The 22,626-nt window shown below is 49.6% G+C and overlaps 1 long non-coding RNA gene across 2 annotated transcripts in view; it reads left to right on the top strand.

Moving 5' to 3' along the window:
* LOC138169755 (uncharacterized) overlaps window positions 1-20,851 on the top strand; it is a 22,136-nt gene extending 1,285 nt beyond the window's left edge. The window contains exons 1-3 of one of the 2 annotated variants that reach the window (XR_011170457.1): window positions 11,660-11,910; window positions 12,684-12,825; window positions 20,450-20,851. This is a non-coding gene — a long non-coding RNA (uncharacterized lncRNA). Of the gene's footprint in view, window positions 1-11,659; window positions 11,911-12,683; window positions 12,826-20,449 lie in introns of those variants that run through there. The other variant, XR_011170456.1, reaches the window with a different exon arrangement.
* The last annotated feature ends 1,775 nt before the right edge of the window (window positions 20,852-22,626 follow it).

Raw genomic sequence — 22,626 nt, 5'->3', positions numbered from 1 at the left:
CCTCTGTCTCTCTGTCTCTGTCTGTCTCTCTCTCTGCCTCTGTCTCTTTCAAGGACTGCTCCCAGCCTGTGGGTGGGTGGGAAGAGGGATCACACCCGAGCCCCACATGGCTGTGACCAGAGTTTGCTCTCTGTCTCTGCCGTGCCCCTTGCTCTTAGGTAATAGAGAATAGGAGAGACACCCACTGGGCTCTTGACCCTTGAGCCTTGAAAGGTTGGGGGAGCACCCAAGGTCCAAGAGCTGGACTCCTAGGTGATTGTGCCAGGAGCCCAGCCCAGGGAGGCATCAGCGCGACATCAGGGAATGTGCCACTCAGCCCAGCCCAGCCGTGAGTTGTCAGGGCAGCTGTCAAGGACACCAGCATCCCCAAGGAGCCAAGGGAAGGACTCATCCAGCAGCCAGGCAAGTCTTGGAACTTAACTCCCATCCAGAGAGGCTTCGGAGGGCACAGAACAGCAGGCTTCAAGCATCTGAAGGGCCGTCAAGTGGAAGAAGGATTAGCCCCAGTCTGCTTGGCCCCAGAAGGTTGAAGTAGCCAAGCTGCCAAGAGGGTTCAAGTTTCTGCACAGTCTAAGCAGTCTCAGAGTGGGAGGGACTGCCCCTGGGCCAGTCTGGACAATGTCTTGTAAGAGCTTCTAAAGCAAGGAGCTCTATTCCAAGTCCCCATTGGCCCAGCTGTCCTCTGAGGGTCCTGCCAGCTTTGGGGAGTTGTGCTTCTAGGACCGGGTCAAGCACTGCCAGGAAGGGGATCAGAAGAGATATCAGCCGTGCCCTCCAAGCCCAGGGGCTTCAGGCCCTCTCTTCAGTGCTGGTGGGGGAAGGCCACAAAGAAGAGCCAGAAATGCTATCTGACAGCCTCGGGGTTGGAGGGGATACAGGGCAATGAGGTAGCGAGTCCACTGGGGGCTGGATCCAAGTCTGAAACCTCATTGTATTCCCAAGCCCCCAGCACTCAAAAACTGGGATTCACTGTGGTGATGATGATGTCTGTGATGAAGGTGTTTGGAAGCTGTGAGAAAGCCCCCCTCTCTCGGGGAGATTTCACTGCAGGGTGGGAGAGCCTGCATATTCTACTAGAAAGCGCAGGGATTGTGGAAAGAGAAATCTGGTAGAAACTTGTCCTGGGGTGAGACCCTCTTTGTGCCTTGTCTTTCAGGTGAAGGGTTAGACTAAGTGGGCTCCATGCTCCTTCCCAGCCACTGCGTGCCTTCTTCCAAACACAGTCACAGAACAGAGCTAAGAGCCCAGAAACAGGATGTCCGAGCTGGGAGGGACCTTAGAATGCCCCATGGAGGAGCTGAGGCAGCCTTGCCAGACCTCAGCAGTCATCTAGTCTTACTTGCTCATTTTGCTGATAGGGAAATCAAAACTTTGAGAGGGAATGTGTTTGAAAGGAGTTGTGGATAAGCCTGTAAAAACGATCAGGGGTCTCAGTGGGCTCCAAGCTCAGTATGAGTCAGCACTGCTATATGTCAGCAAGGAAGCTGATGAGATCCTAGGCTCTGCAGAGGGAAGCCTTGCTTGGGCACAAGGAGGCAGGGATCCCTCTTGTCCCCTGCCTTAGCACAGTGCTTGCCACACAGTAAGTGCCTGTCGGCCCTGCCCAGGCTCCATCTCCTCTGGAATTCCTTGTCTCCTTCTCCCCGACACTGGGGTGAGCCCCCAGAGGGGGCAGCCAGATGCCCAAGGGCCCTGAGATCAGACAAGAGGAGGTTCTCCTGTGTGACCTGGAAGCGAGAAGCCACAGGAGAGCCCAGATAGGTGTGTGCTGGACAAGAGTTGAAGGACTGACCTGGGGAAGGGGGATCAGCCTCATCTTGTCTGGCCCCAGAGAGAAGACCCAGGAGCCACAAGGGGAATTGCAAAGGTCCAGTTCTGGGCGTGAGGCCCTGAAATGTGTCCTAAGCGGAGCTCCCTGTCTGGAATGGCCCGAGACCTGCTCCAGCTGCTCCTGCCTTCTTTCCTCCGGTATCTGAGCAAATCATTTTCTTTGTCTCAGCTCCACCTGTAAGTCATTGCCAGCAGTCCAGCACATCCCCTCCAAAGCAGCTGAACTGACCCCAAATTGTCACCCCACTTTCTAGTCGGGAATGGCCCTTTCTACACTGATAAAGCAAGTATCACTCCCAGGACTCAGGGGCCTTCTGCTTCCTCCAGAATGACTGAGGCATCTGTCAGCTCTGATCTTCAGGCCTCAGTTGCCCCAAGGGGCACTGGGGAGGAGGTCATGACCTTTTTGGCCCTGCCTCTCCAGAGGGGAAGAGAAGAGGAAATGGCCTGAAACCATGGGAGCAATAATTTGGATTCAATGCCAGGACTGACTTCCCTGCCAATAAATGGCCATTGGGATGGCTGGTTGGGCTTGGACTCAGAAAGGCCTTGGCTCAAATCCTGGCACCAGGAGTTGTGTGGCCTTGGGTGCACTACTTAATTTCACTATGCCTCAGTTTCCCCCTTTGTCAAATGAGGGTAATAAAGGCTGGAGTACTTTTCTCACAGGCTTGAGATCTTGTGTGTGAGGAGCTTGGAACAGTATAAAGCATCATAATTAGAATATTAATTGTGATTTTCCTCCTTGAATTCCCGAAGGACAACAGGGGCTCCCTCCCTACCTCTATTATTATTTTGGGGCTCCTGGCCCAGGATTCTTTCCATTTCAATTTGCTGACCATCTCTCAGTCATTCAAGGATTCAAGGATTCCTTTGGGTGGGGGCTTGTTCCAATGAGCTGAACATAGAGTAATATGATAGAGAAAGGCCAGATTTTGCAGGCAATAGTGAATTAGATTATTTTTTCATATGACTATAGATAGCTTTAATCTCTCCCTCTGAAAACTGCCTGTTCATATCCTTTGACCATTTATCCATTGGGGAATGACTTGCATTCTTGTACGTGTGACTCAGTTCTCTGTGTATTTTAGAAATGAGGCCTTTGTCAGAGACATAGGTTGTAAAGATTCTTTCCCAGTTGTCTTCTTCCCTCCTAGTCTTGGTGACATTGGCTTTGTACAAAAAGTACAAATTTAACGTAAGCAAAACTATCCATTTTGCATTTCATAATGTTCTCTGTCTCTTGTTTGGTCATGAATTCTTCCCTTCTCATGGACTCACTTTTAAACTTTCACTTGCATTATTAATATCTCTTCTATCACTTTATTAAATCTAGACAATTAACAAAATAATAAATTAAGTCTTGATTTGTAGTATTTGCTGATTCCCAAGGTGCCAACATTCACACTAGAAATTTCACCATTGGCTCTCCTGAGACTATTTGAGCTGGCTCCAGCCCACCCTGCAACTCATTCCTCGGGTTGGCTGCTTCTTCCTAGAATTGTCATCTTAAAGAAAGTGCCTGGGCCAGTTGTCTTCATTCCTTTCCAGTCTCCATCCTGAGTGAAGACTTTCCCTATGAAATCCCCAGCCCGGGTACCTAGCCAACTTCCCTGGCATCACAGATTTGCAGCTAGAAATGAGCATAATCTTCTAGGCCAAGGTCCCATGTTACACAAGAGTAACTGAATAACATGTCCAAGGTGATGTGGATACTTAGTGTCACGTTCAAACCTAAGGAAAAATAAACACAGTGAATGTGGTCATGTAAATGGGGAGAAGTCTGCCACAAAACAAGCTGGACTGGACAGTGTGGAATCCTAAGCAGGTGGGCAGAGGAGAAGAGTGAAGAAAACGTGCCTTCTTCCCCTCACTGCCAAGGCGGAAGACAATCAATGGGTGAAGTCCCACATGGCCAACGGCTTGGCTGCTTTTACTGAGCTGCCATTTTTCCCTCTTAAAAGGGTGCCCCCATGGGTAGGGAAATGGGAGGGATCTATGCGAGGTAACACGGTCACCCTGGTCACTACCGTCTCAAAGACAGAGCTGTTTCTTTGCAGAACTCCCCTCCCAAAGTCCTCCGGTACCTTAAGGGGATTGATTGGTGTGGCTAGGCTCTCAACAAGTGGCTTCAGCCCCACCAATGGTGTTCCCCAAAGCATAAGGGAGCTGCCCTCAGCTGAGCTCCATTAGCTACCAACAGTCAGATTCTTTTACTTTCAAAGGAATATTCAAAAATATATGCATTTACTCCCCCAGCATATAGGAGGCATTACCATTCTCCCTCCACTGTACTATCTTAGTATCTGGAGAGGGGGAGGGCCTTAAATTTATAGCTTAACTCCTTTCCCATAGAGCAGAGTCCCGATTCCCAAGTCCAGACTCCCTTAGAACTCAAGTCCCAGCATCTTGACTTGCCAGGGCTTACCTCCCTCCTGCAATCCTGACTCCAAAGTCACTGTGGCTCAAATGCCTAGGTCCTCTGAGGTTCCCCTCTGATACTGAGGAGGGCAAACAACACAGAGCAGAAACACACCCCACCCAGGCCCATCCTAGGAGGCAGGAGTGGGGAAGGAAGTCCTTCCCCCTCACTGGTTCAGTGTATGGCTTCTCATGCCGTGGATGAACTTCCTCGTCTGCCTAGTTGATGAGATGTCCCAAAGAGTGCAGCAGAAAGGGAGAAGCAGAAAGCCTCTCCGGTGTTAAAGATGCAGGTGGCCAATGAAAGGGTTGAGTGGTAGGGGGCACCACAGGCTCCATGTTAGGCAAGTTGGGCATCTTCCAAAGGCCCCTCCATGTTGTTTCCATGGTGGGTCCCTGGTATGTTCAGAGATGCTTGAGATAAGGGTGATGTCCAAACAAAAAATAGGTTCCCGCCCCCCCCCAAATCAGCTTCTGCTACAAACTAGCTGGACAGCCACTGAAAATTAATCACCACTTCTAGACTTCAATTTCTCATCCCCAAAATGCGGTAGTTGGACTAGACACTTTCAGGAGTTCAAGGATTTATCACAGGAAGTTGAAGTGAATTAATGACATGAATTGTTCATGATTGAACAGCCAGACCATGCTGTGATTAGCACCCAGGACTCCAGATCCTGTGGTCCACCCCACACACCAAGAGAGGATTCCTAGAAAACATGCCTTTCAATCTCCCTGGTGCCCTTTGGAGAAGCAACATTGATTGGCTTGTTCAGTCAGCAGATAATAATTGCCTTGACCCGGCATTCTGTGTCTATATGAATTATACATGAATGACCTCCATAAATGATGACTGCTCACTCTACAAACACCTCATTTATTCAGCACTTTGAGGCAATGAAGCATTCACAGAATAGAATTTTCCAGGTAATGAAAGTCAAATATGTATATTTTAAAATATTTTAGAAAACTGTCTTCCTACAATGTCACACGTGCACACACATATTCACACAAATACGCACTCTTCTTTCCCCTTTATATAGGCCATGTTGGCTTTTTTTCTGGTTCCTGTATCATTCACTGCTGATTTAGAGGGATTTCACATTTCCTTAAAGCTCCCAAGTATTTCTCTGATGACCTTCTGCCTCACCATGTTTACTCTGTCTTGGACTTGTGAAATTGATTGTTTGATCCTAAATATAAGACTTTACATTTATCCTGTTAAAATGTTAAATTTGTTAAGATCTGTATCCTGTTAAAAATGTTAGCATTTGCGCCCAAAGGTAAGACTTTACAGTTATCCCTGCTAGAATGAATGATATTCATCTAGTTCAATATGCAAGCCTCTCACCATCTTTCCAAATCCTGATTCTCTCACTATATGCACTAGTTATCATTTCTAGTTCTGTGTCATTTGAAAATTGGGTAACTGGGTTTTGTTGTTATTATTTGGTCCTATTTCAATCATGTCTGATTCTTCAGGACCCCCGTTTGGGGTTTTCTTGACAAAGATACTAGATTGGTTTGCCATTCCCTTCTCCAGCTCATTTTTAAAATGAGGAAACTGAGGCAAACAAGGGTAAATGACTTGCCCAGGGTCACACAACCAGTAAGTGTCTGAGGTCCTATTTGAACTCAGGGAGAAGAGTGTTCCTGACTCCAGGTCCAATGCTCTATGCACTATGGTGCCCCCTACTGGCCTAGACAGGTTGCCTAAGCCATTATCAACTCACTGACCAACATTTGGAATGGCATGCTGTCAAGCCCCTATTTGTGGGTCACCCACCAGAGGTGCCCTTCCAAAATGATATCAAGCAATAATTACTCTTTGGGTCTTAGTATTCAACAAGATTTTTTTTTTTACTGGACTATGTAATTGTCTAACCCATATCGCTAAATGTTGTATTTAAATGCATTGCAAACCTTAAAGCATATTAAGACAGTCGTTATCACTGGTGAAAGTCCTTGAGATCACAGCTTCTATTTCACGATGCTCACTAACCACCCCTCGAATATATTCTCTAATTTTGCCTATAAATGAAGTTCAGCTCTCTGGTCTCTGGTCTGTAGATTCTAATAGTCTCTTCTGTTGGTGGAAACTGGAATAACAGTTGCCTTTCTGTCGCCCTCCCAACCCTCTGGTCATGCAAAGGGCCCTGGTCCATCGTTCATCTTAGCTAACCAAGTCAATGAGGAAATCTCACGCCCTTGCCTCTTCTCGCCTTGCTTATCCTGAATTAGTTACTTCTTAGTCGTGCTTGGTTAGTCCAAAGATCATTGTCCTTGACAGAAAAAGAGAAAAGTAAGATTTGGCGAGCTGTGCCTTTGTGTGGTCCATTGTGAGTCTTCTCTTGACCCTGAGCCATTAGACCTTACCTGCTTGGAGGCTTCTCTGGGCTTGGCCCGGGCTGGTCCTTCTGTTTGTTTATTTGTTGCTATTGTTTTTGGGGGGAGGGCACAGGGAAGAAGAATTAGGCAGAAAAGGGGAAGCACACTGGTCTACCACGTTGGCCGAGGGTGATGATTGGAACATCATCAGTTCCCTATTGAACTCTATAGATGTGACAGATTTAACTACAACCTCTGTGCATATGACCCCCAGATCTCAATCTCTAGCCCAGTTTCTCCCCTAAACTTGAGTCTAGCATCATCATGAGGCTTTTCCTGATGTTTATGCCCCCCAAAAAAACTACTTTGTGTTTCACTGTTTTGTACATATATATCTTATATATTTTAAATATTTACTTGTTTTTTCCAAAATAATGTAAACTTATTATGAGTGGGGAGGGAGTTTCCTTCTTGGTCTCTATATCCTCAGTGTCTTGTAGACTGCCTGGAACTAGTAGGTGCTTAATAAATGCTTTCTGAGTGATTGCTGGTTGGTACACACTCTGTAAGTTCTTACCCCCTTGTAAGTTCTCTTAGTGTTTGACTGTCTTGGGGTGGGGTGCAGCTCAGGAGATGATGCATCAACTGTTCTGAAAAGTCTCCTTTAGGTGTGAAAGACAAGCTGGCATTTCTCCAAAGTTCCTGAGGGCTATTCACAAGAGCACAGCAAAGTTCAGTGTTTGCTCCAGGCTCGTGGGGTCCTCCCATCTTCCTGAAAACCCCTTGAAGTTTCCTGGAAAGAGAGATGCCGTTCCGGCAGGTCTGGCCAGGATTTGCCTCCTTGGAGAATTTTCTCAGGGTTCTGCAAGAAAGCCTTCTCCCAGAAACGTTCTAAATTTCCAAAGGGTCGTGGTGCTGGCCATGGGAGGGGAGAGTCTATGGATGTCAATGGAGGTGAAGCATGTAGACCCTGGAGCCACCATCCCCAGTCCACCCCCATCATATACATTGTATCTATTATTTATCTGGGCACCGATACATAGGGACTTGAGCAAACGCCCCCCACCCCTAATGTTTGAGGCAACAGTCTAAAACTAGAAGGGGGCCAACATGCATTGGCAGAGGGAGTTTCCTCACCCAGGAGTCCTCCAACAGAAATAATGATAGTCTCTTTCACTCTACTCTATTTCATGTTTTCTTATCTATGTCTATGCATCTCCCAAGTAGAGTGGAAGCTGCTTGAGGGCAAGAATGATTGATGATTTCCTCTGTATATTTCCAGCTTTTAGAAGAATGCCCAGCACACCGTAGGCACTTAATAAGTGCATATTAAATTGAATTGAATAGGAAAGAGCCCTTGATTTATAGCAATATCTTAACTTGGGACTGGAAGGGCCTCAAATATAATTTCCTTTTTATGTCTCATTTTTCAGAAGAGGAAACCAAGGCACAGAGGGGTTAAAGTGAAATGCACAAGGCCAAATGAGCTGTGACTAGCAGGGTCACAACAGGACCTCAGTGGCTCATGCCCCAAGTAAGAAAATCTGTTTGGAAACAACTTGGCTTCCTGGGCCCTTGGCCAATCAGCCCCCTCATTTCTCACACGTCCAGGTGATCTGGCTATTCCTTCCAGCTCAGAAGCCTTTCAGCACCTTCCCTTCTTCGGTCTGTTTCCTCACCTAGAAATGGGGGCACCAATCCTCCTTCATTCTGATCTTTAGGTGGCATGGGCAGAGGCTTCCCAACCTGCCTCCCTCAGACCTGCCCTCCCATCAACACTTCCTCTACCACTTCCTAATGACATGTCCCTGGCAGACCAAACCCCTTCCCTGAGCCTCACTTTGCTGTCTGTAACATCAGCATTATGACACTTACAGTAGTTCTCTCTCTTGGGTATATTGTGAAGAAAACACTTGGCAACCCTCCTGACTTCCCATGCACTTGAGCTGGTAGAGTCACCAGTCCAAAGCTCAGACAGCGAACCTTCTGGGGACTCCCACTGGCTCACCAGGCTTCTCTCAGGACAGGGCTGAGGTGGTGGGTGGGGAGAGTCTTGCCCTCTGTTCTCCTCAGTGTGCTGGCACAGTTCTGTCTAATTCTTCCAGACCCTCCAGGGCCCCCTGAATTTGTTCCTCCCCTTCTCCCCCAGTATAAAGGTCAAGACCCAGAATCTCCAGTCACTGTCATGCAACAAGCCCCAAGGCAGGAAAAATGGAATGTTAGCCCAGCTGAATGACTCGAAAGCAATTGGCACAATCATGTATTTCTGCTTAGCCTTGGCAAGGTCAGAAGGGAGACAGGTGGGAGAGAGTCCAGCAAAAGTCATGGGTTCAGTTACTCGTGTGGGATGCAGCCCTTCTCCTGAACCCAAGGACATTTGGTTCAGGACCAAAGGCAGCTTCTCACAGCATCCTTTCTCATCTGTAGCAGTGGCTGGCTGCTGTCATGGATGGAGTGCTGGGCTGAAATCAGGAAAACCTGAGCCCTCAACACTTACTAGCTGGGTGACCCTGAGCAAGTCACTTAACCTCTGTCTGCCTTAGTTCCTCAACTGTAAAATGGGGATCAGATTACAGCCTACCTCACAGGGCTGTGGTGAGGATACATACCAAGGGCTTGGACATGCTAGGCACTGTATAGATGCTTATCACCTCACTCCCCTTTAGACCAAACATCCCAGCTCCATCAATGAATCCTCAAATGTCATGATCTTCCCTGACCCTAGGCCCTCTAATAGGCTTAAGTGCACCTGGAGCCTGTGGCTGGAGGCTTGGTTTTCAGGAATTCCCACACCTTGGTGCTCTGTGATTGGGGAGTGGGTCAAGAGGATTGTGACATTCTCTGAGCCAAGAGAAGGCTATATAATCCCTGCTGGGAGGCTTTGCTTTGGGGCTCACTTTGAGAAGTGTTGTATGATTTGACCAGATGAGATTCTGGGCAGCCATTGAGCTCCCCGGCTTTGAAAACCCAGATGTTAGTGCTTCCCTCTCTGGTAACTGTGACTAGGTGTGGATGTAATGGTTGGACAGTTGGAAGCCTGTCTGCTTGAAATGTTTCTCTGTCTTCTTGAAACTTCTGTCTGTGTACTCTGAAGTTCAGGGTGCTGACTTTTTCCCCTGAACTAGGTAAATGATATGTTTGATTGATTAAAGCAAGATTGTTAACCTATTTTGAGTTGCTTTCATTTAGAAAAGCAGATCTAAGAACCTGTATCGGCAGCCACCCTGGGGACGCTGGGGTGCTTGCTGCTACATCTTCGTAATAGCAGATAATTTAAACTCGAGTTTCAAGTCTAGAAGAGGCCTTAGAACACTTAACACAGAAGTCACAGAACATAAAGAACCCAGAAGTCACAGAACACAGAAGGTCACCCCTGGGAGAGGTCTTAGAGCATAGAACATGGAAGGTCACAGCTAGTAGACATAGAACATGGAAAGTCAGCACTGGAAAGGGTCTTAGACCACAGAACACAAAATGTCAGAGCTGAAATCTAGAATCTAGAATGCAAGGACTAAGAGGGATCTCAGAATAGAAGGTCTAAGAGTTAGGAGGGACCCTGGGACACAAGACATGAAATCCTGGACCTGGAAAGGCTATTGGAGATAATATGGCTCAACCCTCCAATTTCTAAGAGCAAAGTGAGCCCCATGTGTTCTGCCAGAGGTAACAGCGATGAAACTTCAGCCATGGGATTCTCCCTCTCCTGTGCAAGTGCAAGAAGGATAATAAGATCTTTGGTCCTCCTCAAGAAGTCATATGTTATAGTGGAGGGAATGCTAGGCTTGGAATGTGCTTCAGACTCTGGATAGCCTTGTGAACCTAGGCAAGTCACTCGACATATGTGGCCTTATCTGTAAAACAAGGGGTGGCCTTAACTTTCCCATCTAGCTCTACCTCTGGGCTATTATCATCTCATGGTCCTTCTCCTATGTCCCCCCATTCTTCCAAATGATCAGCTCTGGTCTGGCCAGGGTTGCCAGGGAGAAGGGCAGCAGCTGACCAAGCATCTCCCCCATGTTCCCCACTTCTGGACACCCCAAGGCTTTGAGAAAGGAAGCGATTGTAGACATCCCATGATGAGCAGGGAAGTAAGAGTTCCTCATCCTCTTTGTGTCTTCTCTGCTAGATTAGAGTCAGCCCTTAGATGAGTCACTACTCTCTCCCAAGTCTAAAATCCCAAGCTGTAAAATCAAGGGGTGGGACAAGGTGGGTCTTTCTAGCCCTTTCCTGCTCTGGCTTGATCTAAGTCCTAAGGTCCCTCCCAATCTGGAAACTCTCTATTCCTCATCCCAAGATCCCCCTCAGCCCTGCCATGTTTTGTTTTCTGCTGCAGTAATCAACCAGACAAGCCACAGGTTGTTATAGGGTAAACCCTAGGCCCATACACTGTGCTGTGAAGTTCAGATGCCGTGGGTGGTTTTCTCTCTGCAGTGTTCCAGGTCCTTCCCACTTGGACCTGACGCTTTGTAGTGTTTTCCACTGACATCACATTTCTTGCTCTGATCGACTTTTATTCTATGTTTCACATCCCAAGGCTCCTCCCAGTTTTACCACTCCATGTTCTATGTCACAAATGTTAAGAACCTTTTCTTCTTTGATAATCTTGATATTCTAAGGCCCATCTTAACTCTGGTCTTTTATGTTCTAAGGTCCTCCCTTGCTCTAGCATCCTCTGTTCTAAGGTGCCTCTCAGCTCTCACATCCCACGTTCTAGGTTTTGAGGTCCCTCACTGCTCTGTCATTCTCTGTTCTCTGTACAAAAGAGCCCTTGGGTTCTGGCATTCTATTCTCTATGTTCCAATGTCTTTTCCTTCTTATGGCCCATGATCTATGTACTAAGTCCCCTCAACCCATTTCTAAATCTCCCTGGATAATGAAGCTCCAGTCACCAAGCCTCCTGGCCTTCCCACAAGAGAGATTTTTTACATACTTCCTACCCCATCCCCCCAAATCAAAGACCCAAAACCAAGTGGCAGAAGGCCCTAAGCAGGAGACAGCTCCCAAGATTACTTCCTTCCTTGACTGATCCAGGGCAGGCAATGACTTGCTTTCTCCACCTTGTAGTCAAGGCACATTCCAGGGATGCTTCTGTCAAAGGTGGGCTGTGTGTGTGTGTGTGTGTGTGTGTGTTTGAATTGCTGCTGAGCTGGATTTTTCAGCTCACAGACGAGAGTAGACACCAGCAAAAATCTGAATTCCGGAGGCAATTGCTAGGAAAGCATCTGACTTCGACCCTTTGGAGACCAGCCTGTGTTCCGTTTTCCTTTCTAGGTTTTAGGGCCCCTGAGACTCAATGACTCCTCCGAAGTCTTGCTCTGACATCTCACTATGGTGAGGAGAGAGCCCACTGCCCAGGGAACATGAGCTCTGTCAGATCCTACCCAAACAGAAAAGATTTAAGACAGGGGCAGGTACAGGGAACTCACAGGGATGGTGGATGGAGCTAGAGCACAGTCCTTTGTCCACCACTTCCGAAGGGCACGGGAGGACAATTGCATTGCCATTATCAGCAGCCGGGTGGAATGAAGATGAGGACTCATGGTCCCAGGGAATCCCAACCCTCCCCAAGTCTTCTCTAAGCTAAACTGCCCCAGTTTCTTCAACTGCCTTTTGTGTATCTTTGTCCCTTCCCTGGCCTAGGCCTCCTCCTCTGGGCACTGTCAAGCTTATCCCTGTCTTTCCCAAGGAGTGGTGCCCAGAATGGCCTGCACCCTCCAGAAGGAGCCTAAACCAAGGCTCTAAGGGTGGGAAGGGACTTCAGAACTTAGAGATAGACCATCAAGCTTAAGGGGAGAGTCAGAGCTAGTCAAAGGAGGTTGGCCCGTTGAGATTGCACCAGTCTCAGGCTTTGAAGGAAGCAGCCACAAAAAAATCTCAGGATCCCCAAAGGGGAAAGGAAATCAGTGGCTACTTGGTCCATTCTTGGGCGAGGCCCAGGCCAGCCCTCCTTCCTTCCTGCTATGGCTCTCCTCCTAAATCTCTAGAGTTTGCCACCAGGCCCCATGCAGATGCCCTCCCCCACTTTCAACTCACTTTAATGCACTGTCTTCCCCATTAGAATGTAATCTCCTTGAGGACAAGGGCTATCTCATTTGTCCTTTCAGATCTCCCAGACTGGCATGCTGAGCTCCTTCAGCTGATGCTGATAAGACACATATGTGAGGCCTTCTGCCATCTTGGTCACCCTCTGGGACCCAGCTCAAGAATAGCAGTGTCCTTCCTGAATGATGGGGCCTTGGAACGCAGGTACAGAACTCTAGAATAAGCTGGCAACAGGCATTTGTTAAGTGCCTACTACGTGCCAAACAATGTTCTGGGTTCTGGGAATACAGACCCAAAAAGTGAAGTCCTGTTCACAAAGGATCTTCCATCCTACTGGGAGAAAAAACATACACACGTATGAGCTAATCTGGAATAATTCTAGGCAGAATGTGCAGAAGGAAGTTCAATAAAAAGCAATGAAAGAGGAAAGGAATGAGAAATGGGGGTAGAGTCAAGAAAGGCTTAAGGTACAAGGTGCTGTTTGAATTGCATTTGGAAGAAAATTGGGTATCTTGAGAGCTGGAAATATAAAGGGAGTACATTCCAGGCATGAGGGACGGTCAGTGCAAAGGCATGGATGTGGGTGGGAGGCAGAGAGAGAGGAAGGGAGGCAGAGAGAGAGGAAGGAAGGAAGGAAGGAAGGAAGGAAGGAAGGAAGGAAGGAAGGAAGGAAGGAAGGAAGGAAGGAAGGAGGGAAGGAAGGAAAGAGGGAGGGAGGGAGGGAACAAGGGAAAAAACAAGTATTTGTTAAGCATTTATTTTGTGTGCACAGTACTAAGCCCCAGGGATGCAAATACAAGCAAAAAGGAAGACAGCCTGTCCCGTCAGGGAGCCTCCATTCAAATGGGGGGAACCCACACAGGGCAGGGAGGCTGGGGAGGCACCTCCAGGCACAGAAGATTAAAGGTCCCATGTAAGGATCTGAGGAAAGGCTGGCTTGTCTGGACCAGGACTAGAGAGCCTGAAGCCTCGAGACTGTAGATGGCCCTCTAGGTCCTCAAGTGCAGCCCTTTGACTTCATAAAAGGCTTTGTTCTGTAAAACTTGGACACAGTTAAAAGGCCGCATCCCAGGACCTCGAGGGCGGCAGCTCCTCCCCCCCACACACACACCCGGTGCAGGTAAGATGGGCAGTGATGTGTAGTGAGGACCCAGATCCATCAGGCTCTAAAGGACTTGACAAGTTCTACAGAAGAGACCACATGTGATCTGAGCCTGGAAGAATCCAGCGTGAAACTCCTCCCTCCTGGACCCGAAGCCTCTGCAGACAAGCCACAGGCAAGGACAGAGGTTCAGACAGAAATCCCAGTGAGAAAGCAAGTCAAGAACCCACATTTCCCAGAGAAGGAAACTGGGCCTCAGAGAGGAGACTTGCCTGAGAAGACAGAGTTAGGAGATGGCAGAGACAACACTGGCGCCCACTTTCTTCTCCCCCGTGTCCTCTCTCACCAGAGTCTTCACTCTTCCCCACCTTCCTTATCTCTGCTGCAATGTACTGAGGAGGCCCCTTGGATTGGAGCTGAGGCCCCTGGTCTCAGTGTAAAAAGGTGACCCTCTCTGACCTCAGCAAACATCCCCAGTCCCTCCCAGCCTGGCCAAAAGGAAGAGTTTTCCTGGGGTGTGTGTTGACTTGCTCAGGAATGCATCTTCCAGGGCCTGCACTTGCCCTGTGGGGCAGTGGAAAGGAGCTGGGTCTGCAGTCGCAGAGTGTGGGTTCGCAGCTCTGTGACTTGTGGCCTGGGAGTCGCTGGCCTCAACCTCCCTGGGCCTCTGTTCCTCCAGGAGTAAAACGAGCCAGTAGGACCAGAGCCCCTGTGAGGCACCTTGTAGACTGGCATCCTCTGCTGCCCCAGAGCAAAGCCCCTTTGTGTCTCCTGGGAGAGAAGTGGCCCAAGCAGCATCCTCTCGGGTGCTCAAGCCTCCAGGGGTCCTGGGCCTGCCTCTTCTCCCCTCTCCTCCTCTAGCTCCCTTCAGCCCCTTCAGCTGGGGCTTTGCAGGACCTCTGTCTTCCATGGGATCCCTCTCTGGTTCATCTACCACAGTCATCGGAGATTCCTGAGATGCCACAGCAGGGCCCGACTCAGAAAGCCCCATGACTGCCTACTGCCTCTGAGAGAATGTAAACACATCTTGTGTCACTCCGAATGCCCCTCGTTTGCCTTCAGCCTATCTCTCCAGGCATTTCCCATTGCCCCCACTACCTCTGACACAAGCTAGCTGCATGTTCCTGGCCAAGTCACTTAAACCCTCCATGGTCCAGGTAATCCTGAGACCATTGACTGAGAAAAGGCACCACCTTGGATTGGTGGAGGGAATTTCCTCACCAGAGAGTTCCTTGTTGTGAGGATCAAATGGGTTGCCATGTGCACTGCTCAGCCCGCTGCCCTGAGCACAGCAGGTGCTAACATTAATGCTTGTTCCCTTCCTTCCACCCCCAGACCAGTGAAGTCCTAGGTCTGCTCCCTGTTCCTGTCCATCTTACTCCCTGTCCTCCACTGGTGCGGAGCCAGCCCACTGCTTTCTTCTTGTGCATCAACAAGCTCTCCTCCAAAAGCTGGACAGTCCTCCCTACTCACCTCCACCTTTGGGGATCCCCAACCTCTACAGGCTTCGGGCCCATGGGGCATCACCTCCCACTAAACGCTGTCGTGACCTCTGGGCCTGTGAACATTTCCTAGGATATTGAAACTCCTATCTCTGCACCAGAGTTAAAGGTAGAAGATAAAGCCAGGTGCATGTAAGCTGACCTGCTGAATTGAGCTGAATCCCTGTTTTATAGATCGTAGGAACTGGGGCTCAGAGAGTGGGGAGGTCCCAGTGACTCAGCCAATACATATTGGAGCTGTCGTGATTTCAGGATCAAGTCCAGCTCTCTGCCCCTTCCTGGGGTCCCAAATTTCCCCCAAGCTCCCTGCGTGGGCTCCCTCAAAACGCCTTTACTGACCACAGCCCCCCTCCCCCTTCCCTGCCCCACTCCTTTGAGAAGACAGGGGCAAAAGCAGCATTCTTGGGAGGTTTCAGAGAGGCCTCTGGGTAATCCCTTGAGCCCCCAACAGGGCTTGGGCTCCCTAATGGCTCCTTTGATGGAACAGATAAAGGCCAAGGGCTTTTCATTCTCTAAGAAAGGTCCACAAACACACAAGCTAACTCACTCCAGGGCCCGGCCATATCTGCACTGCCTGAATATGGGAGTCTGTGAGAGGAGGCCTGAGTCAATGAATAACTTCCCCCCTCCAGGTCCCAGAGCTAATATTTGTCCACATTTGCTGCCTTCAAAAAGAGAAAAAAAGAGCTGGGGGCAGCGGGGGCCAATGTCTGGGGAGTGTTGATCTGGGACAAACAGTGTCCGGCCGGTATTTGAACTTCAAACCAGCTCTGGGGCCAGGGACCAGGGAAGGGCCCAGAGCAGCTTGCATCCTGCAGGGACTGCCAGGGAGGATGAGCCCAGGGAGGGCCGGCCAGCTGAGGCCGATACCTCATGGGCGGGCGGGCTCCGGACACGGCTAGGAGACAGCAAGGGGCCCCCACCGCACAGACTCGGCCGCCTCGGGGTCTGTTCCCTGAAAGGCTTAGTCAGGTTGGACAGAGACCAGAGGGACAGGATTCTGGTGCTGCATGGCGGAATGTCCCTTCAGGGAGGCCCAGACACCAAGGTCACCTTGGCCTCTTGCCGTGTCCCTGCTACATTCATGTAGCACTTCACACATATGTTATTTGATCCTCGAAACAATTCTGGGATGTAGGCCTATCATTGCACCCATATTATATATGAGAAAACTGAGGCTGAGAAAGGCTGCATCTTGTCTAGTCTTGCCAGCAAGTGTCTGAGGCAGGATTTGAACCCGGGACCTGTGGAGTCCTGTTCAACACACTACCCACTGTGCCCTTAGCTGTGCTGTGTCTACGACATCTGGAGATGATGTCTAGAAAGTGCTCTGTGGACCTGAACACAGAAGCATGCTCTGGCAGCGTCCTCACTCCACATAGCTATAGTTCATGGAAATCACACAGAAAACCACTCCTGTCCTCAGTTTCTAGGTAAGCACCATCCCATGCGACGGCACAGAGCTGTCCTTCCAGCCTCTGGCCAGCCACAAGGGACTCAGCCCACGCAGGGAAGGGGTCAGCTCCCTGGCCACTGCTGGCTATTGAGGTGCCAGCTCGCAATACATCCCAGGCACCACGGTGCCAGGCGGTCCTCTCACTGGTCAGTGAGCGGGACCAAACTGCTTACAGGAGGGAGCCCACCATCATGCTCTCTGCCCTTCTGTCTTGGGGGAGGGGCTTCCAACTGCCACTTGCCATAAGCAGAACACAACACGTGGGCGGCACCAGCGGGGCTGGTGGATGCCAGGATGGGGCGTCTCATCCTGCCATGAGCAGAGTGAGAAGGGAAGGGAGAAGTGGGGTCAGGAGGCCGCTCCCCTGAGGTATCAGGGGCCACTCAAGGCCCTTCCTCCTTTATCCCCTGAGTCAGCCGGGAGCCCCTGGAGGGCAGGGACCATGGCACTCCTCTGGTCTTTATGTCCATAGTGTCTCAATCAGTACCCTGTCTATTATTGTTAGTAGCGGTGAGCATTTTCAGTCGTGTCTGACTCTCCGTGACCCCATTTGGGGTTTTCTTGGCAGAGATCCTGGACTGGATGGACATTTCCTTCTCCAGCTCATGTTACAGAGGAGGAAACTGGGGCAAACAGGAGGAAGTGACTTGCCCAGGGTCACATGGCTAGTAAGCGTCTGAGGCTGGATTTGAACTCAGGTTCTCTGCACTGTGCTGCCACCTGGCTTCCCACTATATAGAAGATGGGGGACAAGTACATGGTGACATACAGGGACCATCTCACTTCTGCTCGTGTATCTCCAGCAGCTAGAATAAGACCTAGCACACAGTAGGGGCTTCATGAATGGATATGTTTGAAATTCCATTGTCATCATTTGACAGAGGGGGAAGCAGAGGCAGAGAGCATCTGACCCCAGACTCCAAGGAAAACAGGGAGGTACAGCTGAGATCCGGGGCCCTTCCATTCTGCCATGCCGCCTTCCTCAGCGCCCCCCAGCCCTACTCGGGCCCCTTCTTCCCTTTGTCCTCCTCTGCCTGGGCCACCTGGGCTCTGCTCTCCTCCTTCCTCTTCTCTCTGTCTTCATTCATTCCCGTTCAACTCAACAAAGACCTACTGAGTGCCTGTGTGCGTTCTGACATCCAAGGGAAGAATGCCCTCTTCCACCAGGGAGACACCCTGGCCATGGACAAGGCTGTGGGGATGAGCAGGGGGGCAGGGGGCAGCAAGTGGGACAGGAAGGGGAGCTCTCCCTGTCATCTTTGACAAGGCCAAGTGGGCAGCCCCATAGTGATAGCACTCCTGGGCTAGATGTGTGACCCTGGCCAAGTCACTTCCCTTTTGCCTCTATTTCCTCATCAATAAAATGAGCTGGAGAAGGAAATGGCAAGCTGCCCCAGGATCTCCGCCAAGGAAACCCCAATGGGATCACAGAGTCAGCAACAGAAAGCACTAGAGAGAAGGGGCCTCTGGGTCACAGGAGGTAAGTGGTCCTCCAGCAGGGCCACGCCCCAGCACGCCCAAATGAATTCCCACCCTGGGCTGCCCCGAATCATGCTTTGCAGCAGCAGCCCCAGCATGTTTGGTGTTTTGATGAAATCACTGCCTTCCAATGCCAAGAAATTCTCAGCTGGAAGCTGGAGGGGAAGCATCTGGCAGCAGAGGCTTCCAGCACATCTGTGGGGCAGGCATCCGCCAGCCGGGCCAGGCTGGGCCTGGAGTGCCCCCAGCCTCGCTTACTCACACCTTGTAACTTGCAGGGGGCCCGGCCCAGTGCCAGGGGCCTCCGCCAGGAGGGACGTCTGGGACTTGACTGTTTGGCCCGTGTGGGCCGTAACGTGAGAACAAAGCAAAAGCAGCAGGCCAGCCTAAAGGGGCGGGGTGGGGTGGGGGGCTTCCACTTACTCATAGGAGATAATAAAGTTCTTTACTGGCGGGCACTGGCCAGCTCCCCTGAAGCTTGGGCTCCACCAGCATTTCCCAGCACACACTCAGTCAAGAGAGAGTCAAGGCCACTGCTCTTAATCAACTTATTAACAGCCTTGCACCTCCTGGGGTGGCAGTGGAAGCTGATACGTCTGGGAGGAGCCAAAGCTGGCAGGGTTCCTGTGGGGCCACCTGTCACCCTTCAGCTGAGGATCTCCTCTCAGGATGGAACTTGATACCCATGGAACAGAGAACATCAATTTGGAAGTTGGAAAGAAGCTTAGAACAGAGAGCAGAATGTCTGAGCTAAGAGACATTAAGACAGAGAACATAGAATGTCTCAGTCAGAAGGATGCTTAGAATGTAGAACATGGGATGTCAGAAATGGGAAGGATGTTAGAATATAGAACACAGAACATCAGAACTGGGAGGGAGCTTAGAACACAGAACATTGAATTTCATGGTTAGAGGCACCTGAGACCAGGATGTAGAAGCTCAGACTGAGGAGGCCCACGGAACATAGAACGTCTAAGCCAAGAGGGACTTGGTGAGAACGGAGAACATGGTTGTCTTCATGGCACCTCCCATGGGCTCAGCCTGAAACAGTGATTCCCTCCCCCTGCTATTCTTGGCTTCCCTTCTTCAGCCAAAACTCTGGCCTCTGCCTTGCTCCACCCGCTCCCCGGACATCCTGGCCCCCGCATCTCCCTGACCTGGGATCTCTCTTCTGACTGTGCCCTGGAAAATGTGGTACCTAGAACAGGATGGAGTTGAATTCCAATATGGCAACTTGTCTACTGATTTTAACCATTGGCTGATCCACAGACACTTGGAGGTGGGGACGTTTCTCGTGTTCAAGGGTCGTAGGACAATTGCATTAGAAAGGGAAGAGTCCTCAGAGGCTACCTTGGCCAACTTCAGTCAACAGAAGTGGAAGCTGAGGGCCCAGGGGTGTCTGCATTCAGGCAAGGTTCCCCTGGTGCTGAGTTCCAGGCTGCTTGGCTGTATTTCCTCCCAGGGACTTGAAGGACTCAGGGGGAACCGTGGGAAGTACAATAACCTGGATTTTGGTTATAGGAGCAAAATAAGCTTTAGGGGTAGGGAGGGCCTTGAAACAACCACCAGCATTTCTTTAAAACTTGCAAAACACTTTACAAATATATTCACTTGTTTGATCCAAACCGACCATTTTATAGATGAAAAAGCTGCGGCCCTATGGAGAGGCCCTGAGTCATCTGAGGTCATCCAGGCCCCATGGAAGGGAATCCAGATGCTGGTCTTTACAATTCCTCCCAACCCTTGAGTAGTGTGTAAGTGGCCTTCAATTCACCTTGATCCAACATGCAATTATTAAGCTCCTACTATCTCCAGGCACTGAAAAGATAAAGACTAATATCAGATGACTGAACCCTCCAGGAACTCTCATCCTACAGCATGGAAACAGAAGGAAAAACAAAAGAAGCTGAAAATCCCAGATGGCTCATGATGTGTGATCAGGAGAAGCTTCCTGTAAGAGGTAGCAGCTTAGTTGAACCTGGAAGGGAATTTCACATGTTGGAAAACCGTGCAAAGCAGGGAGTCCAGGGCATGCTCCAAGGCTGCCTGCCAGCAGCGCTGATTTCAGTCCAAGGGCTCCAAGCTTCCCTCCAGCCCTGACCTTCTGGCCTCTGCTTCTCAAGCCCCTTCTCTAACCTCTCTGCTAACCATCAGTCTCATGTCTCCAAATGCCCAACAGACACACAGGGACCTGAGAGTCTCATGAACGTCTCAAACTCAACACACCCCAAGCTGAGCTGGTCTTTCTCCAGGGCCTTCTCCTCTTCTAAACATCTCCATTTCTTTTAGGTACCACCACCATATTCCCAGTCACCCAGGCTCATGACCTCTGCGTCATATCCATGTGCTGCAAAGTCCTGCGGTTTAGACTTCCACAGAATCACCGCCACTGCCCTCCTTCCGACCCGAATAAACTCGCTCCTGAATTATTACAATGAGCAGCTGGTGGGTCTCCACCCCTGCAGGGCATCCTCCAATCAGCTGCCAGAGTGGTCTTCCTAAAGCCCAGGTCCAAGCACATCAGTCCTCCACCCAATAAACTCTGTTGCCTTCCTCCTGCCTCCAGAATGAAATGCAGCATCCTGTACAGGGCTGGGTTTTCCAAGCCCCAACCCTTCCTACCCTACCTTAGACCCCCACACACATGCACATCCTCTGTGATGTGCTGCTCCCCGACCTAGACACTCCGTTCCTGACCCCAGACATTCTCACCAGTTGTCCCTCCATGCCTGGAATTCTCCAACGAAGTCCTGCCTTCTGTAGGAAGTTTTCTAATCTCAGTACCTTCGCTCTGGGATGATCTCCCATTCATACGGTTCAGATCTAGTATGGTCACAGCTGTTGGCATGTTGTTCCCCTCCTCCACCTTGAGACCATTGACTAGTCTGTTTTTATTCCTTTTTCCTTTCCTTTACATCCACAACACTTAGCACACAGTAGGCACTTCTTAACTGCATGTTGACTTGCTGATTTCCATCTCACATTCTCCATGATTCTCATATTCTTTTTGCCTTTACCCTCGTAGAGCAGGAGACGAGGGTGGAATTTTAGCCTTCTGAGATGCTAGGCTCAGAGGAAAATGTCGATGGCCACAATTAGCCTCGGCAATCTTTTGCTCAAGCACTTTTTAATTTTCAAAGTCTTGGAAACTTCCTCACTGTGGTGTCCAATCCGATGTTGTTGAAAGTGCTTCAAAAGCACTGGAAGCGCGCTTTTAAAAGTTAACCTTTTTTCCCTGCCAAACTCCACCCCAGAGTACAGTTTTACAGCATTTATAATTCTCTCCAAAAGCCCATCCCTGAGGAACGTGCTGACAGACTCCCAGCACCAACAGCCAGCCTGGGATCGCAGCTGGGTTTGTTTTTCTTCACACTTGACTAAAATTGACACAGGTTTCACTATCATTCCTGCTTCTGAGACCCTCCGGATTTAAACATCAGTCTAGGAGTTTGGCTCCCTGCCCGCCTACCCAGGGTTGCCTTTCCTCTACTGTATTTTCTCATATTTTGTCTATAAAAATGAAAGAATTACAGACTTTCTGAGTCAGAGGGCATCTAGTTCAATACCTATTTGGAAATGACTCCTAGGTTTAGAGTTCTAAAGCTAGAAAAGGGACTTCAGAGGCCAGCTAGTGCAAATCCCTCCTTTTACAAGAGAAAGTGAGAATCCGGAAAGTGTGGGAAAGTTTCCCAAGGCCATACAGGTAATAACTGTTAGAACAAGGATTCAAACCTAGATCCCATGAAACAGCCCATTTGCTACATTTTAGGAAGGTTGCTTTTTTCCTTCCCCTTAGACTCAAGCTTAAATTTGTCTCATCATTCCTGGTTCTTCCTCTAATGACAAAGGAGAGAAAAAAGTGGGGACTGGCAGGATATAGTGGGTTCCCCCTCCTGGGGCTCTTCAAAGGAAGATCAGTTGGCCAGTGGTATTGTTCAGGTCTGGGTTGGACAAGTCAGCCTGTGAGGTCCCTTCTGTTTTGGAGAGGCTGTGATTCTGGGAAATCCAGTCTTCCTTCCATGAGACAAGCCTTCGAATATTTGAATATGGCTCTCATGTCTCACCAGTCTTCATTTCCTGAGACTAAACACTTTCCATCATAGGCTTATAGATTCAGTGATAGGAGAGACATCTGAAGTCATCTAGGCCAACACCTACATTTTAGAGTTGAGAAAACCTAGGGCTGAAGAATGACTTGACCACAGTCACACAGGTCATGATACTTGCCAGATCTGGGATTTGGACTCCAACTCCAGACTCAAAGCCATCCTCTGGATGCTCTCCCGTAGACCAATATCCTTTCTAAGCTGTAGTGAACAAGACACCGTCCAGAAATGGTCTGGTCAGGGCAGAATGGAGTGGGACTGGGACCCTTTGTTCCTAGACACTTTGAACACCTCCCAAGATCAGATCCAAGTTTTGGCCACCATACTGCACTACTGACTTAAGGAGAGTCTCTAGTCCCC

This window comes from Petaurus breviceps, unplaced genomic scaffold, assembly GCF_028583685.1.
Source record: "Petaurus breviceps papuanus isolate PSGF00001 unplaced genomic scaffold, PetGlider_PUasm1.0 373, whole genome shotgun sequence".
NCBI classification, from domain to species: Eukaryota; Metazoa; Chordata; class Mammalia; order Diprotodontia; family Petauridae; genus Petaurus; species Petaurus breviceps.
This window is presented reverse-complemented; position numbering and strand designations above follow the sequence as displayed.